The sequence below is a fragment of the Scyliorhinus torazame genome, chromosome 2 (genome assembly GCF_047496885.1).
Source record: "Scyliorhinus torazame isolate Kashiwa2021f chromosome 2, sScyTor2.1, whole genome shotgun sequence".
NCBI classification, from domain to species: Eukaryota; Metazoa; Chordata; class Chondrichthyes; order Carcharhiniformes; family Scyliorhinidae; genus Scyliorhinus; species Scyliorhinus torazame.
Genome location: NC_092708.1, coordinates 357864985 through 357878868, shown reverse-complemented (window position 1 = coordinate 357878868; position 13884 = coordinate 357864985). Strand labels below are relative to the sequence as shown.

General features: G+C 56.2%; 2 long non-coding RNA genes across 2 annotated transcripts in view; one reads left to right on the top strand and one right to left on the bottom strand.

Annotated features, from left to right (window-relative positions):
• The window catches only part of LOC140403885 (uncharacterized), a 57417-nt gene that overhangs the window by 30255 nt on the left and 13278 nt on the right, over positions 1–13884 (top strand). The gene's annotated exons all lie outside the window — the stretch shown is intronic.
• The window catches only part of LOC140403881 (uncharacterized), a 111338-nt gene that overhangs the window by 96875 nt on the left and 579 nt on the right, over positions 1–13884 (bottom strand). The window lies entirely within an intron of this gene.

Below are 13884 nucleotides of genomic sequence, written 5' to 3'. Positions count from 1 at the left end.
TGTAATGGATTAGGGACACCGAGAAAATTCCCAATGTAATAAAGGAAAAACAAATTTCAAATGATGAATTTCAGGAAAGACATATGGGAAAATGTGGATATCATGGGCAGGATTCTTCGTTTCAGAGCGTGAGTGTTGACGCTGGGACTGAATCGGTGGGCTTGTACGACAACTAAATTGGTCCCAATCCCAGAGCAATTCAGGATTGGTTAATGGGCTCGCACCAGTGCCATGTGGAACAGGATCGATTCCAATGAAAAACAGTGTCCGATTTGCCGGGTCAGGATTGGCACTCGAGAGGCTGACAGCTGCACCCACATATTCGTGCCCCACTCCCCACACATACTCATTCCAGCCAACAAGATGGCAGCACCGAGAGTGGCACAGCGGTTTACGGAGGCCGAGCTGGAGACCTTGCTGGCCGCCATGGAGGAGACGCGGCCCACCCTGTTCCCCAGAGTGGTAAGGAGGCTGGGACCCGCTGCCGTACACCAGGCCTTGGGCACAGTTGACAGAGGCCATCAGCGCCGTAGGCCACACCACCAGAACTGGCCAGCAGAGCTGTATGAAACTGCAGGACCTCCTCAGGACCGGCCTGGGTGAGGAGGCAGCACTGTGCTCCTGGCACCAGCCCCCGTCACACACACCGGTAACCCCCCCGCCTCGAGGGCGACAAAACCCCACCTGCCGGCAGTGTGCTTGCTCCCACCCTGCACCATATGCCATCACCCATGCCGGTCGCCATAGCCAGGTGCCCTGGCCACGAAGCCCACCAGCTGCCCACCCCCTCTGCTGCCCACATCCAACTGTCTAATATTGTGCGCTTTCTGTCTTCTCATGCCCCCCCCCCCCTCCCCCCGGAGAAGACGGTGCACAGCCGCAGGGAATGAGAGAAGAACGGAGGTGAACTGACGGACACCACAGAGCAGCGGGCACTGGACCCGATCAGTGGGCCTGGCGATAGGGCCGTTAACAAAGTGGAGGTTGGCATCGGGCAACTGCTGTGTACTGGTTTTCCATGTCATGTGTGGCATAACCCCACACCGCCCCACCTCACCCACACTAGGGGCTGGTTTAGCACAGGGCTAATTCACTGGCTTTGAAAGCAGACCAAGGCAGGCCAGCAGCACGGTTCAATTCCCGTACCAGCCTCCCCGAACAGGCGCCGGAATGTGGCGACTAGGGGCTTTTCATAGTAACTTCATTTGAAGCTTACTTGTGACAATAAGCGATTTTCATTGCATTTTTTTTTTCATTTTCACTACCCACCACCCCAACCCACGATTCAATAATGCATCATCTTTGCAGGATCACCTAGCGACAGGGCAGGCCCTTCTGGTGTCCCCCACCCCCAAGCAGATTCCAGCGACGAGGAGGAAATGGACAGTGAGACGAGCCCTCAAATACCATCTGGAGACACCGCGGACCTCCAGACCGAGGATGACACTGACTTCCTCTCACAACTGTCACTAACACCTTCCACCATCCCTGAAACACTCACCTCGGTTGGGCTCTCTAGTGAAGCGGAAACAGCGGTCCCATCAATAATGGAGATGCAGACACAGAGCCGGGGACAACATGAGGCATTGTCAGCAATCACCCAGCGCCTGCAGGTGCAGTTGGAGGAGTCCAACTGCGTGCAGTCCAGGTGCCGACGATGCTTGCCACCTAAGCCAACACTGACAGGTGGCGCCTGCGGTGGAACCCTGGGGGCGAAGGTATCGACCATGGGTCAGGGCATTCAAGGCCTGGGCATCCAAGGCCTGGGGTACTCTGTGCGGGTGGTGGTCAAGGCACAGGACTGGGCTGCCCTGTCACAGGCAGCGAGGTACCAGGGCCACCTGGCATTACAGCGCTTGGCCCAGTCTCAATGGGTTATGGCTGAGGGCGTTGTCGGCATTGCCCCGACTCTGGCTGAGCTGCACCAGTCTCAGAGGGACGTGGCAGTCACTGAGTGATGCCTGTTCGAAGCCAACAATCAATAGAGTGGGGGAGGGGGGGAAACGCATGGGAGCCAACAGGACCACAGGCAGCAGATACAAATTATTCACGGTAAAGGGCCAGGAATGGACCCTAAAATAGCAAAAGAAGGGAGGTAGAGGGGGCCGGGGGTGGGGGGGGAGGGTGTGTGTTTGTGTGTGTGTGTGGGGGGGGGTGCTTGCGAAGGGAGGGCGACACAGAAGAAGAACAGTTTGTGAATTGAACCATTGCATCTACCTTTAACGAGTGTACAATGTACAAAATGTAAAACTTGAGTTATGATATTTCGAGTACATTAGATGGGTTTTTTTTTTTTTGTACAGTGTGTGCAGGAGGGTTTCCTGACACAATATGTTGACAGGCCAACAAGAGGCGAGGCCACGTTGGATTTGGTTTTGGGTAATGAATCAGGCCAGGTGTTGGATTTGGAGGTAGGAGAGCACTTTGGGGACAGTGACCACAATTCGGTGACGTTTACGTTAATGATGGAAAGGGATAAGTATACACCGCAGGGCAAGAGTTATAGCTGGAGGAAGGGCGATTATGATGCCATTAGACGTGACTTGGGGGGGATAAGGTGGAGAAGTAGGCTGCAAGTGTTGGGCACACTGGATAAGTGGAGCTTGTTCAAGGATCAGCTACTGCGTGTTCTTGATAAGTATGTACCGGTCAGGCAGGGAGGAAGGCGTAGAACGAGGGAACCGTGGTTTACCAAAGAAGTGGAATCTCTTGTTAAGAGGAAGAAGGAGGCCTATGTGAAGATGAGGTGTGAAGTTTCAGTTGGGGCGATGGATAGTTACAAGATAGCGAGGAAGGATCTAAAGAGAGAGCTAAGACGAGCAAGGAGGGGACATGAGAAGTATTTGGCAGGTAGGATCAAGGAAAACCCAAAAGCTTTCTATAGGTATGTCAGGAATAAGCGAATGACTAGGGAAAGAGTAGGACCAGTCAAGGACAGGGATGGGAAGTTGTGTGTGGAGTCTGAAGAGATAGGCGAGATACTAAATGAGTATTTTTCGTCAGTATTCACTCAGGAAAAAGATAATGTTGTGGAGGAGAATGCTGAGACCCAGGCTATTAGAATAGATGGCATTGAGGTACGTAGGGAAGAGGTGTTGGCAATTCTGGACAGGCTGAAAATAGATAAGTAAGTCCCCGGGGCCTGATGGGATTTATCCTAGGATTCTCTGGGAGGTCAGGGAAGAGATTGCTGGACCTTTGGCTTTGATTTTTATGTCATCATTGGCTACAGGAATAGTGCCAGAGGACTGGAGGATAGCAAATGTGGTCCCTTTGTTCAAAAAGGGGAGCAGAGACAACCCCGGCAACTATAGACCGGTGAGCCTCACGTCTGTAGTGGGTAAAGTCTTGGAGGGGATTATAAGAGACAAGATTTATAATCATCTAGATAGGAATAATATGATCAGGGATAGTCAGCATGGCTTTGTGAAGGGTAGGTCATGCCTCACAAACCTTATCGAGTTCTTTGAGAAGGTGACTGAACAGGTAGTCGAGGGTAGAGCAGTTGATGTGGTGTATATGGATTTCAGTAAAGCGTTTGATAAGGTTCCCCATGGTAGGCTATTGCAGAAAATACGGAGGCTGGGGATTGAGGGTGATTTAGAGATGTGGATCAGAAATTGGCTAGCTGAAAGAAGACAGAGGGTGGTGGTTGATGGGAAATGTTCAGAATGGAGTTCAGTTACAAGTGGCGTACCACAAGGATCTGTTCTGGGGCTGTTGCTGTTTGTCATTTTTATCAATGACCTAGAGGAAGGCACAGAAGGGTGGGTGAGTAAATTTGCAGACGACACTAAAGTCGGTGGTGTTGTCGACAGTGTGGAAGGATGTAGCAGGTTACAGAGGGACATAGATAAGCTGCAGAGCTGGGCTGAGAGGTGGCAAATGGAGTTTAATGTAGAGAAGTGTGAGGTGATTCACTTTGGAAGGAATAACAGGAATGCAGAATATTTGGCTAATGGTAAAGTTCTTGGAAGTGTGGATGAGCAGAGGGATCTAGGTGTCCATGTACATAGATCCCTGAAAGTTGCCACCCAGGTTGATAGGGTTGTGAAGAAGGCCTATGGAGTGTTGGCCTTTATTGGTAGAGGGATTGAGTTCCGGAGTCGGGAGGTCATGTTGCAGCTGTACAAAACTCTGGTACGGCCGCATTTGGAGTATTGCGTACAGTTCTGGTCACCGCATTATAGGAAGGACGTGGAGGCTTTGGAGCGGGTGCAGAGGAGATTTACCAGGATGTTGCCTGGTATGGAGGGAAAATCTTATGAGGAAAGGCTGATGGACTTGAGGTTGTTTTCGTTAGAGAGAAGAAGGTTAAGAGGAGACTTAATAGAGGCATACAAAATGATCAGGGGGTTAGATAGGGTGGACAGTGAGAGCCTTCTCCCGCGGATGGAAATGGCTGGCACGAGGGGACATAACTTTAAACTGAGGGGTAATAGATATAGGACAGAGGTCAGAGGTAGGTTCTTTACGCAAAGAGTAGTGAGGCCGTGGAATGCCCTACCTGCAACAGTAGTGAACTCGCCAACATTGTGGGCATTTAAGAGTTTATTGGATAAACATATGGATGATAATGGCATAGTGTAGGTTAGATGGCTTTTGTTTCGGTGCAACATCGTGGGCCGAAGGGCCGGTACTGCGCTGTATCGTTCTATGTTCTATGTTCTATGATATGCCAATGGCATTTACTGTACGTGTGGGGTAGAATGCATTCACACCACTGTCAAGGCACCGGAGCATGGCATTCTGGCGGGTGCCCTGCGCCGGCCACAATTTTCGGCTGACGCACAACTCTCCTCCCAATCACGTTTCCGGCTTCGCTGGACTTCTCCAGCCCATATTCATGAAAACAGCAACTGAGATCCTATTGAGTAATGGTCAGTCTGAGGGGAACCAATGCAGTAGTTGACAGTAGTTGACATAAAATACTTATTGACCACTGCATTACAAGTGGCATTGACATGGGAAATACCTACAAAAGAATCTTTGCAAATGGTTGGAGGGGGTGGCTGGGTATAGTATGGTAGGAATCTGGGGCGTCATTCTCCGACCCCCCGCCAGGTCGGAGAATGGCCGTTGGCCGCCGTGAATCCCGCCCCTGCCCCCGCCGAAGTCTCCGAAGGGAGAAAAGTCGGCGGGGCGTTAATGGCGCCGCTGCCGCGGAGAATGTCACGGGTCTGCGCAAGGCAGCCGATATTCGGCCTGCCGATATTCTCCCTTCCGGATGGGCCGAAGTCCCGTCGACGTGATGACCGTTCACGTCGACGTGAATCAAACCTCCTTTTCATCGGCGTGACCCGGTGCTCCAGGCTCACGCCGACCAGCGAGGAGGTGAGTGACGGCCTGGGGGGTTGGCTCTGGGCAGGAAATGGCGTGGCCGCAGACTGATTGCGTGAGGAGAGGTGTGTCTCGGCTTGTGTGTGTGTGCGGCGGGGGGGGGGGGGGTGGTTAGAGTAGGCTGGGCTCCGGGAGAGGGTCCGTGCCGGGGTGGAGGTTGGGGGTTGGGGGGGGTCCGTGCTGGGGTGGAGGTTGGGGAGGGGGTCCGTGCCGGGATGGAGGTTGGGGGGGGGGGGTCCGTGCTGGGGTGGAGGTTGGGGAGGGGGTCCGTGCCGGGGTGGAGGTTGGGGAGGGGGTCCGTGCCGGGGTGGAGGTTGGGGGGGGGGTCCGTGCTGGGGTGGAGGTTGGGGAGGGGGTCCGTGCTGGGGTGGAGGTTGGGGAGGGGGTCCGTGCCGGGGTGGAGGTTGGGGGGGGGGGGTCCGTGCTGGGGTGGAGGTTGGGGAGGGGGTCCGTGCCGGGGTGGAGGTTGGGGGGGGGTCCGTGCTGGGGTGGAGGTTGGGGGTTGGGGAGGGGGTCCGTGCCGGTGTGGAGGTTGGGGAGGGGGTCCGTGCCGGGGTGGAGGTTGGGGGGGGGTCCGTGCTGGGGTGGAGGTTGGGGGTTGGGGAGGGGGTCCGTGCCGGGGTGGAGGTTGGGGAGGGGGTCCGTGCCGGGGTGGAGGTTGGGGGGTGGTCCGTGCTGGGGTGGAGGTTGTGGGTTGGGGAGGGGGTCCGTGCCGGGGTGGAGGTTGGGGGGGGGGGTCCGTGCTGGGGTGGAGGTTGGGGGTTGGGGAGGGGGTCCGTGCCGGGGTGGGTGATGGGAGGGCAAATGAGTTGGTCCACCTGGCCAGGTGCCAGCCTCCAACAGTTGGACCCATGCGGTCCATGCCACCTGGCTGGGGGGAGGAGGGGATATGGGCAATGATGACATGTCGTCGTTCCCCTCCCCCCCACCAGGCCGTCATGTTTTCAGACCATCCAGCGATGTTGGCTGCCGTGGTGGCAGCCGCTCATGTCTATGTTGCCCTGGATGAGGAGGAGGAGGAGGAGGAGGAGGAGGAGCGTGCCAGAGAGGCGGCGCAGGCTGCCGCAGAGGGGCAGGCGGCAGCCGCCCAGGCTGGAGGGACACCTGACCGACAGGACGAGGAGGGGGAGGAGGACGTCGTGGCCCCACGGCAACGGAGGCACCCGAGGGCGCCCCGTGTGTACCGGCCCCGGCAGTCATACCAGGACCTCACGGACCGGGAATGCAGGAGGAGACTCCGGATGAGCCGGGAAACCGTGGCACACATCTGCCACCTGCTGGCACACCTGTCACCGCGTGGCACTGGCGGGGGACACCCTCTCCCCGTGTCCGTCAAGGTTACGGTGGCCCTGAACTTTTATGCAACGGGGTCATTCCAGGCACCGAGTGGGGACCTGTCCGGCATATCGCAGACATCGGTGCATCGGTGCATCCGGGCAGTGACAGATGCCCTTTATGCCATGGCGCACCGCTACATCCGCTTCCCCGTGGACCAGGCCAGCCAAGATGCCCGGGCCGTGGGCTTCTCTGCCGTTGCCGGGTTCCCCATGGTCCAGGGCGCGATCGATGGGATGCACGTCGCCGTGCGGCCACCTGCAGAGAACAGGGCCGTGTTCACTAATAGGAAGGGGACCTATTCAATGAACGTACAGGTGGTCTGCGACCACCGCATGATGATCCTGCACGTCTGCGCCCGTCACCCAGGCAGTGTACACGACTCATTCGTGTTGTCGCGGTCATCCATCCCGGCATGTACGAGGGACGCCATCCCCGGCTGAGGGGCTGGTTGCTGGGCGACAGGGGCTACCCATTGCGATTGTGGCTGATGACGCCTATACGGAGGCCACGCAATGAGGCGGAGAACCGCTACAATGATGCCCATGTAGCGACAAGGGGAGTGATCGAGAGGTGCTTTGGCGTGCTGAAGATGCGTTTCAGGTGCCTGGACCTCTCTGGGGGCGCCCTCCAGTATCGGTCAGATAGGGTCGGCCGCATCATTGTGGTGTGCTGCGTCCTGCACAACATAGCCCAGCAGAGGGGCGATGTGCCGCAGGCAGAGGAGGGCTGAGTGGAGGAGCAGCAGGAAGAGGCCCAGTCCTCCCCAGATGAGGGGGATGGGGGCAATGGTCAGGGCAGACGGGGTAGACACAGGCGGGCGGCTGTCCACCGTTACCGGCTGGCCCAGCGGGCACGGGACAGACTGATAGACGCCCGCTTCACTGACTAGATGGGCGTGGGAATCGGGTAGTATGGCCACAGACCGCACACCATGACAACAGCCGACCACCCACACCCCCCACCCATCCACCCACCCAGCACCCTCACCCCCCTCCCCAACCCCACACACCCCACCCGCATGCACACCACCCCCCCACCCCCAATTGCCGATCCACCGGCGGCACAAGGGGCCGGGCTCACCCAGTTGCGGGTGGACGCGTGTCTATCGCAGGGCATGGAGGATGATGACAACCCGCCTCCGATGAGCTCCTGGCTCTACATCGTTGGACTATGTCTGACCCATGGCCACAGTACCACCATCCACCCGGACCATCCCTGCATGCGGCTGTGACACTGCAGCGCCCGGTCCCGTCCTCTGCCCGGGGGATGTTGATGGCGGCCCAGGGGGAAGGGGGCAGACTCACCTGGGGCTGAGGTAAGACCACCCGTCACACACACACTTGCGCTCAACGTACATGACACGCCCGCACACTTTGGACAGAGCACAAAGGCAGCTTCGGTAGGTGTAACATTGACTTTAATAACCAAAGGAGTTCATGCACGTGCCCTAGCCCCTAAAACTCATCTGTGCCCTGCACCTGTGCCAACTTACTCAGTGTCTAATTGTTTGGCCTTACGGGCCCTTTGACTACGTCTACGTGGTTCCCCAGACGGTACAGCAGAACTGGAGGTGGACTCCTGTGATTCCTGCCCTCTGACACCGGATCCCTTTGGCGGCCGTTTCCTGAGGCGTCCTGGCCTAGATGGGCCAGGCTGCGGCCCGGGCGACTGGGATGGCGAGCTGCCAGCCTGTCCTGCCCGTTGCCCACCCGATGCACCTGGGACGGAAGGGGGGGAGTCCGAGGTGTCGCGGTGTACCGGGACCTCCCCTACAGAGGGAGCCGGGACGGACCGCACCACCTCCTCCTCCCTCGGGGTGCCCGATGGCCCCCAGGCCTCTACATGGGTGGGGGATGCGAACGGACTGGCCATCCGACGCGCCCCCGACATCTGGCGCTGCCAGTCCTGGAGGCCCGTGCTGGTATCGACAGGGGTCTGCAGGTTTGCAACCATGGAGCCCAGGGGGTTGTCGAACCCTGTCTGCGACAGTGCGACGCCAGCTCGCACATGGCCACTGGCGCCGATGCCCTCAGCGATGGCCTGCTGAGACTGGGCCATGGCCTGCAGAGACTGGGCCATGGCCTGCAGAGACTGGGCTATGGCCTGCTGAGACTGGGCCATGGCCTGCTGAGACTGGGCCATGGCCTGCTGAGACTGGGCTATGGCGTTGAGCGCCTCTGCCATCTGGCGCTGGCACTGGCTCATGGCCTCCTGTGAGAGGGCAGCCATTTCCTGGGCCACAGACGCCGCCTGCACGGAAGGCCCCAGGCCTCGCAAACCGTTCCCCATGTCTGACACCGTCGCACCCATTGCCTCCACCGCGGACGCCACCCGTGCGGTGTCAGCCTGGGTGGCACGCATGACCGGGACCACTCCCAGCTCCTGGACGCGGGTGGACTCCTCCACCTGCGACCGCAGCCGCCGCAAGCCACCCGTCACCCTATTCGCTCGTCTCCGTGTCGGTGGTTGCATCGGATCTATGTGTGGGTGTGGTAACTGCAGGAACCTGGGATCCATCTGGGCGGCAGATGTTCGCTTGGCCTGGGCTGCCCTCCGACCGCCCGGTCCCTCTGCTGCTCCTACCTCCACCTGCTGTACCGGGACAGCTGTGTTGTGCGCACCAGTGAGTGTACCAGACGCCTCATCACTAAAGTGCCCAACCGTGGTGAGTGTTTCTGCGATGGTGGAGGGTGTTGGTGACAGCAGTGGCGTTGTGTCGTGCTCTTCGTCCCACTCTGAGTCCATGGCACGTTGGGGTGGGGGTTCGTCTCCACCCATCCACTCTGAGTCACTGTCCGGTATTTCGTCTTCCCGGGTAGGGGTGTCCTGGGTAGTGCTGTCCCGGGTAGTGCTGTCCCGGGTAGTGCTGTCCCGGGTAGGGGTGTCCTGGGTAGTGGTGTCCCGGGTAGGGGTGTCCTGGCTCGGATGTGACGGGGGCCTGTGGCTGCCCCCCTCATCGCTGGGTGGTCGCTCCCGCACGTGACGGGGGTGTCGTCTCCCTGTTGCTCCAGGTCTCTCCGTCTCCCGTGGTGTGCGAGGGGCATCCTGCGGGCGTCGCATGCTGGAGGGTGCGGGTCTCTCCGTCTCCCGTGGTCTCCGAGGGGCATCCTGCGGGCGTCGCATGCTGGAGGGTGCGGGTCTCTCCGTCTCCTGTGGTCTCCGAGGGGCATCCTGCGGGCGGTCTGCATCTGCGGGGATGGGTGCCTCGACGTTTGGTCCTGCGATACACAATGAAGCATGCATGGTTCGACATCAGGCAGTGATCAGGTGATACGGGGGAGGGGGATATCGGGGAGGGGGGGATATGGGGACGGGCTGTTGGTGGCTCACTTGCTCGTGGGGCCCCAACCTCTGCATCAGCAACCTCCCGGTCCTCAGGTCCGCCAGCCAGTTCCAGGGCCCTTTCCTCGTGTACGGTCAGTGGCCTCTCATCAGCGGGCCCTCCTCCAGTCCTCACATGCTCCCTATTGTTGTGTGCGCGCTTCTCCTGGGGGGGGGGGGTGGCAGGGGTAAAAGGCAACAGTGTTAGGCAGGTATATGAATGCACGCCATCGGTTGCGCGTGCATTGCAGAGGTTAAGGTTAGGGCTGGATTTACTTGGGGATATGGGGGAGGGGGGATATGGGGGAGGGGGGATATGGGGGAGGGGGGATATGGGGGAGGGGGGGATATGGGGGAGGGGGGATATGGGGGAGGGGGGATATGGGGAGGGGGGGGGATATGGGGGAGGGGGGATATGGGGGATATGGGGGAGGGGGGATATGGGGAGGGGGGATATGGGGGAGGGGGGATATGGGGAGGGGGGATATGGGGGAGGGGGATATGGGGGAGGGGGTCATATGGGGGAGGGGGGATATGGGGGATATGGGGGAGGGGGATATGGGGAGGGGGGATATGGGGGAGGGGGGATATGGGGGGGATATGGGGGATATGGGGGAGTGGGGATATGGGGAGGGGGGGATATGGGGGAGGGGGGATATGGGGGAGGGGGGAATATGGGGGATATGGGGGAGGGGGGATATGGGGGAGGGGGGATATGGGGGATATGGGGGAGGGGGGATATGGGGGAGGGGGGATATGGGGGATATGGGGGAGGGGGGATATGGGGGAGGGGGGATATGGGGGAGGGGGGATATGGGGGATATGGGGGAGGGGGGATATGGGGGATATGGGGAGGGGGGGATATGGGGGAGGCTCACCCTGCCTGCTCTGACGAGGTCGTTCACCTTCTTGTGGCACTGGGTGCCTGTCCGTGGTGTTAGGGCCACAGCGGTGACGGCCTCTGCCACCTCCCTCCACAGACGCCGGCTGTGGCGTGGGGCAACTCTGCGGCCGTGCCCGGGATACAGGGCGTCCCTCCTCTGCTCCACCGCGTCCAGGAGCGCCTCCACATCGCGTGACTCGAACCTCGGGGCTGAGCGACGGCCAGCCATCAAGTCGGGTGTTGCGGTCGGGTGTTCCGGTCGCGTGGGGGGGAGCTGCGCTGCCTTATGAGCCGTCACGCCGTGCAGCGCGTATGACACTGCACGGCGTGAACCACTGCGCAAGCGCGGATCCCGTTACGTCGCTGCTAGCCCATTTCGGGCCGCAGACTATCGGCCCTTTTTTATGACGTGACGCAAGTGGGATTTGCGCCGTTTTTTGCGCCGATCGGCGGAGTTTCCGCCGATAACGGAGAATTTCGCCCCTGAAGTTGCCTTTGTTATATTACTGGATTTAAGTAATATATGTCGTTACTAACTGTAGATGATGTTGAAGAACACTCGAGTCTTCGAAGTAAACTGAAAGAATTTATTAAGTAACGATAAAACTAATAAATGAGTTTGACACTCCACTGAACTAACTCTAGCAAATAATGTAAAGATAACTAACTGTACAAACTGTATCTAAGCTACATCCTCTCTGCTACACTGCTGTTATCTGGTAACTCCTGCATGTAATGAGAGCTGAAAGAGAGCTAGAGCTTCTGCGAAGTCAGTTATATAGTGTATCTAGTAATGCCCTCTTGTGGTCGTGTTACAGCTAAGTGTTGTGAATAACCCTTTAGTTACATGTCTGTGTACATATCATTACAGCCTTCGGTGATTTCAGAAGCTCCCCTTGCTCTTGAAGGAAAATTCGCTCTATTTTTTCTCCCACTTAAATGCCTTGCAAACATTAATCAAGCTATGGTATCACAAGGAATTAGAAGGGCACTACAACACCCTATAAACACATCTGAGGTAGAATTTACTTCAGCTGACCTGATGCAAAAGGAATGGAAAGGCCCAGTGAAAGTTACAGAGCGTGAAGGGAAATCGGTGATTATCCAACATGGGAATCAAACAATAAAAGCCCATTCCTCACAGATCATTGCATTGTGATAATGTGATGGAAGATGACAAAGCACCATGTGTGTCTCATACTCTTCTATTTTGTGGGGCAGAGCCAAGGGACAAGATATAATAGATCAGGAGTTGGATATCAGCAGAAAACCAGATTGCGATGAACAGGAAGGGGCTATTTTTTTCCCCAGAGGTCAACTCCCCCAAGTGGGTTCCCGGATATAGTATTCTCCAGAAGTATTGGACAACTGGATTGATGCAACAATAGTGGGACAGGCAGGAAAGCCTATTGGAAAATATAAGAATTGGCTGAATTATCCAGGATGATGGACAGGCAGTGGAGGTCATGGACAGGAAGAATAAAGTACAAGAATGGAAAATAAGGAAACCTAGCCCAAGTTACAGTGATGGGTCATGTGATGAAGCCTGGCTGAGGAAACATCCACATGCGGTCAATGACAAAAATATTAGTTGCCTACAAAATAGTCTTTAGTCAAAGGTTTTTAAAACATTTCCACAATAAAAGTTTTAAAATGTCACATCTTGATGTGTCATCCTTTCAGCTATTAATTGGAAGATCAAATTTCTCTTTCAATATTATTGACCTCTATGGAGATTGTAACACCTTCCCTCCTGATACCTCGGGCTTGCTCTGCCTACTGTTACTCCTCATCGCCACTGATGGTATCTCAGTCATTTCCTCTTTGAAAGCTTTTGGTCACCTAATTGTCTTTGGCAACCTTACCTCCTGTTCATGTGACCCCTGGGATACACAAAGGTCACGAGCCTCCCCCTGCCTTGTACCTGCCTGAGCGCTTACTGCCCACTCTGCCCACCTGTGCAGCACTGAAGGGAATCTGCGCATCAATGGGTGAGGTTCGCTCGCTGCCAATCACACTTTTATGGAGCGCAGTTAATTCCCTGGGCTGGTCAGGAGTGCTTGCCCAGTGTGCACCTCCCTCTCTTCACCTGGTCTGCCCAGAGAGCAAATACAGCCCATGCACCCCAGTCAAATCATTACATCTCCTATTAATGAGCTCTTAACAAACTCCTTGAGCATCAAAATTGACTCGAACCAGAGGTCAGTAGGGTTGCAGATCCACTCTCCCCCTATTCTGGTGAAATTTTCTGGTGCCAGGAATGGCATTAGGAAACTGGCACACTGGCCACCTCTGTACCTGTCCCCAGTGGGACCTGAAAGTTCAGCAGCCAGAAAGGCAGTGAAACAGACAGCAAAGCACAAGAATGGGGCATTGAAATGTATTTTCTCCATTGTCGGCTCGGCAACAGCTCACCTATTTGTATAACAAATAGCAGAATCTTAGTCCCAGTAAACAAGAGAAACAGAGAAAGATGAAGAGACCTGGGATTATATTTACTCCATTTATACAATGTCTGTCCAGGCTTCAGTGAGATTGATGATTGAGATACAGCAGTACTTGTGTGAACAGAGGTTGGAAATCTCTGCCTTAGATGTCAAATTGCGATCTGGAACTAAAGAAGGCAATCTCTAAGATAGACGAATGTCTGACAACATTTACATATAAACTTTTGAATTTTCCAGACACTTCATGCTCCCGATAGGGGTCAGCAAACCAATTGTCCACTTGTGCCTGGCTTGTGACATTGTATAATCCCAAATTGCTTCAGTTGTCAAGAGGGCAATGAAATGGGAAGGAATAAACCTAAAGAAAAAAGAATTCCAAAGCCAAGTCGGATCAAGGGAATGTATAATTACACGTTGACAGAGGCAGTGCAGGTTAATCGCACAATTGCAAGTATGATTGACAGAGTGTGTTTCAAATTTAAGCCACACCGCTAATTTAGAATTGGTGACCCACACTGGGTCTTTGCATCAGAGACTGACAGCTCATTAGATGAG